The sequence below is a fragment of the Corticium candelabrum genome, chromosome 1, assembly GCF_963422355.1.
Source record: "Corticium candelabrum chromosome 1, ooCorCand1.1, whole genome shotgun sequence".
Lineage (NCBI taxonomy): Eukaryota > Metazoa > Porifera > Homoscleromorpha > Homosclerophorida > Plakinidae > Corticium > Corticium candelabrum.
Window position 1 is genome coordinate 4,705,775 of NC_085085.1, and position 5,000 is coordinate 4,710,774.

The following is a 5,000-nucleotide window of genomic DNA, read 5'->3' on the forward strand; positions in this document are numbered from 1 at the left end:
CATATAGTATACATGTAATAATGATATAGACTGCACATTACATGCCCAAGGGTCTTGGAGTCTAAATCTGCAAGTCGAACGTGGGACCCAGCGTCTGTGTACAGCTTGTGTTAAAGGAGCACGGTCCAGATTTATGCGCATGCTTTTGCCTTGGGTAGAAAGTGTGTTTTGTGTGCAGGCTGTAATTAATAGCAATTAATAGTAATTAATAGGCTGAGAAATTCAATTGACTCACATGTTGACTTAGCTCCTTCTAAACACCGATTAGAACTCTACCAGTAGTCACTTCCACCATTGCTGTTGCTTGGTCCACGGCAACTACACATTCATCTGATAAGTTGTGCGCACTGTCCTCAGGATATTCACTGTGGACTATGTCAACTGCAGTAAAATTGACTTTTCAGATGCTCGTCCTGTACTCTTTGTCCTACACTGTCTAGCAAAATGACTCTGGACTCCAACTCTGTATGTGTGCATGGTCTGCCTCTGGAGGTGGGATTTGCATAGTCGATCGTTTAATGAACCTGACATATCTTTGTGCTGGGAACTGACTGACTCGACAGTACAACCTACCTGTAGAGCTTTAACTAGTGTAACGTGAGCCACCTTCTTCTAAAAGCTGCAGTGCACCTTGGTGCTTCTGCACCTCTCTATGAGTTGACCCAAAATATTTTGATCAACATCAGTAGAGGACACCTCTCAGCTTGTTGTCGTAACTTGGTTACAAACTGGTCGATAGATTCATTGGATTCTTGCTCTAATTGTCGGAATTTGTATCTTCCATAGAACTTGTTAACCATGGGTTTGAAATATGTGGTGAGCGCCAGGGCTGCATCCTCGTAATCCGTTTCACTTCCTATTTCTGGTATGTAAGGTCTGCAAAATCTCTTGGACGCGTGGTCCTGCACTATGTAGTAGGAAAGAGCGTTTCGCTTCGCACCTGTTATTCCATTGCCTATAATGTAATACTCAAAGCTGCGCTTCCACTTGTCCCACTTGGGGCCCAGATCTGTCAAGTTCTCATCTGAAGTTAGTACAGCGCTGACCTGAGGAAGATATATTCTCGTTGCCAGTTGTTAGGACTGTAGACACACGGCTTAGCATATAAGCCTTCCTGCTCATTCAATTCACCCGGATATCCGCCAGACCCTTAATTTCAAGTCAATAAACGAAGCATGCGCACTTTCCTTTGTGTTTGTTGGTTTCTTGTTTCTTTGTTGATTGGTTTAGTTGATGTCAATGACAAAAGGAACGCTAACAATGGCTGGCTGTTAAGCAGAAGGCAAGCATTTCATGTGAACATGTTTTAGTTTGAGCATGCAGTTAGTTGTTTCGCACTGTACGAACTTGGATGGGCTTGACAGACATTTCATATGTAAGCTCTTGCAAAATAAACTGTTCGGTGTGTTGCTCGTACAGATACGTACATATTAGCTAGCTAGACAACTCGAGATCGGACAAGGATGGTTGGTTTGTTGGGAACTCTGAGGGTGCAATCTTGTATGTGTGGAGAAATTGCTGCTTACAGTATTGTCATTTAGGTGCAATCATGATATTACAATTTAATTTTGCGTTGACAAGGTTTTGTTGCATGCACTGTTGTTAATTTAAGACACTAAGAATACTCTTTATAATTACTAAAAACTAAAATTTGACCATCCTCTCCAATCTGGAAGGTAGAGATTTCCGACTTTGGCTGCATGCACACCACATGGCACAAACGCTCATGAATTTGACACCATTGAAATCCAGTCAAGTGGTGGTTACACCTACCTCATTCGCACAGCTATCCGTCTAACCGCAATCATTTAGGTTGTCATAATGAGGTGACCCCAGAGCCACCAGAGCCAAAACCAGAACAAAGAGCCTAAGCCAAGGGAAAACATGCACTTGCAAAAGTAGATTAGGCATCTCTGTTCGCTCTGACTTTGGCTACTGAAACTAAAATAAATAGAGATGCACTAGCGTACTTACAGGTCAATCGTTTCGTGTGACAAACAGACACTGCCATGGACACTGCATGCTCCCCTTCGCAAATTCCAGTCGAGCGCCAAATTTCTGTTAAAGACGACACTAATAATTTTGCAACAACACGGCCGCTCAGCCACGCACACCAAAAATTCAAGCTGTCAGACTGCAGAACCACTATGCAGAAACACTGTGGAACAAGCAAAATGTTACAAGTCAGGTACAGCTACACCTTCGCTCCCTAGACGGCTGGTTATTGGTGGGAACACATGCACCTGCAAATGCAGACTGTAGGCATTGTTTTTATGTGCTAAACCCGTAAAGCAAAGGAATTAAAACCATGTAAAAGACAGACGCCCGATGGCTGAATTCTCATAGCACAGCTGCCAAACAATAGAGGATGAGCATTATGATAGCATCACGTTCCTCTATGTCAGTAATACCACTTCTTGTCTATTGGTCGAAATAGCTTCATTTGCATCTGCGCTAATCGAGCATAAATACGGTTGCACATTGAATGACTACTATACCCTTAGCCCGGATATCCGGGCCTCGAGTAATAAAGAAGCACTAAAGTGCTAAAGTTAAAACCAGTGGCTGCTATCCAATTGCTTCATTGCTTATTAGTTCTACACCAGTTACCTATATATATATATATATATATATATATATATATATATATATAGACTGTAATTGTTTCTCACTAATCATTTACTGTAACTAACAACCTAGGTGGAGTAGCTAATACCATCCACATCTGTCTATCAACCCATCCACATCCGGGTAGTCATCGAGTCATCGAGCTGGCCACCCTGTGCTACTGTAACCCTAGCACATGCATGCTTTGAGTTAATCAGGCAAACAATTTATAAAGTCCATAAACACAGCTGTAATAAGAGTGCTAGTAGCATCCTAAACCACAAATTGCAGAGTTGTAGTGCAGCCAGTCCAACTGGTCTGGACCATTCTTCAGAAAGTAAACTTAGATTTTCACTCACTGTTGTACTAGGTGTAAGGGGCGTGGAGTGCAACTTGCAAGTTGGGGGAAGGCTTGAAAGGACATCAGAGTACATGAACTACGAGGATAATGTTTGCTTACAAAAATAGAGGTTGTACTCAAAGGTAGGGTGACCGCGGCCCCCTCTGCCCCAGCCCATGATTCCACCCTGAGGTGTAACTGCTGCTAGACACGTATTTACCGCAGCATAGACTTAGTACATATTGACTTGTAAAAACAATTTACATGCATACTAACTTGCAATATGCTCTGGAGGATTAATTCAGACGCTCCATTTCCGGGTAGGCAAGTAGATGAGAATTGGACAAGCACAACAACAAATTTAATGCAACACGATGTCTATTCTCCGGCAGCCAGTATTCTGAATTCTCAATAAGCCAGTGCAGTCAAACTGATCACTCAAGTGGAGAATAGCAACGGAGCATGCGCACTTTTGTATCTGCTCTTCGTTACATTGTGACGTGAAGAGAAAGACGCCGCAAACATTAACAATGGCTGTTAAGCGGAAGGCAAGTATTTTATTTATATAAACACGTTGTAATAGAAAGGACGTTGAGCATGCAGTTGTTTCGTACGAACTTGGATGAGCTTAGCAGACATTTCACGTGTAAACCCTTGCAAGATAGACTGTTCGCCGTGTTGCTCGTACAGATACGTACATAATTTGTGTGCTGGCTGGCTACTGTAGACAGCTCAGGAAGGGTGCTTGGCTCATTTGGAGCTCCGAGGCTGCACTTTTCCGTTGTAGGCGTGGTTCCTAGGCGCCGTTGTGGAAACCTCTTTCCGTATTTTGTCATTCCTGGCTACGTCCCTGGGAGTGGTGTGAGATGTGACACAATAATAGCTAATTAATTAAACGTTATTGTTGTTGTGAATCTATCATTGAAAACATGATTTCAAGTCAATGTTTGTGTTAACGTTTTCATCCAACATTTCTATCTTTATTTTTTACAAATGTTTTGTTGCTAATGTTCATGATTTATCTTGAGACAATATGCCACACCTACCTGACACAAGCAACTTCTGGTTGAACGACAAATGAAATCAACACCATTGACTGAATATTGAACTTGTAGCTCAATTTCAACTTCAAAGAAATTTATGGAGTTGGATGAAGGAAAAGTTGAACAGAAAATTGCTGTTAGAGCAGCAATAATGGAAATGAGACATTGTAGATGTTTGGGAGGATTTGACTTAGTTAGTCTCCTGGAGCCATTGGCACTTTGTTTACATCATTGCTGCTGATCGATGACATAGAGGGATGGCAATAGCATGTGGAGACTGTCATGTTTGTTAGTGGAAATAGATTATACATCACTTACACTTACCTTGACCGCCCTCTGATTAATCATTCTATTGATAGTGTGTAAATGAACTGACATGACAGCAAGCAGACAATAGGTGGGAAGATTGCTGATATGAGTGGACAAGCAAGTACATCTTGTTGTATTACTTTCAACTTGTATCATTTGCTCATTGGTTTGGTGATGTTGCAGCTTGTAGTGTTAGTCATCTTGGCATTATGCGTGCCGCCATCGTATTCTGTTGATGTGGAGTGCATTGGAAGCAAGGGAGAACCGGTAGTGTGTGTTTGATCTCTTGTCGTAATGATCAAGTTGTATTGAGTGAGCATTTGTTGTCTTTTGTAGGGTGTTCCCGGAGTTCCTGGTCCTCCAGGAAGACAGGTGAGTGATGGATGTAGAATATATCTATTGAGGTACTAGTCATTATGATAGAAAATGTATGGGAGAAGTGGGCGAGTGGAGTGTTGATGAGATAATGTGTGAGGATTAGTTATATGAGACTACAGGATAGAGTAGAATGGGATTATAATGGTTGTCAGTATGTTGAACACATGAGAGACAGCGTTGACTAATGACCAGCATGTGGGATAAAATGAGGTGATGTGATCATTCCTCCCTAAATACTAGACTCGAGCATGTTGCAGCTGTTTTATGTGTAGTGAAACACTCCTACTAGTACACTACTTACATTGTGAAGAAGCACTAAAGTG

The 5,000-nt window shown here is 41.9% G+C and overlaps 1 protein-coding gene across 1 annotated transcript in view; it reads left to right on the top strand.

Moving 5' to 3' along the window:
• The first annotated feature begins 4,344 nt into the window (after positions 1-4,344).
• LOC134185452 (collagen alpha-1(X) chain-like) overlaps positions 4,345-5,000 on the top strand; it is a 6,632-nt gene continuing 5,976 nt past the window's right edge. The window contains exons 1-3 of the mRNA XM_062653241.1: positions 4,345-4,420; positions 4,483-4,566; positions 4,636-4,671. The gene's annotated coding sequence lies outside the window, so the exon portion shown is untranslated. The remainder of the gene's footprint in view (positions 4,421-4,482; positions 4,567-4,635; positions 4,672-5,000) is intronic.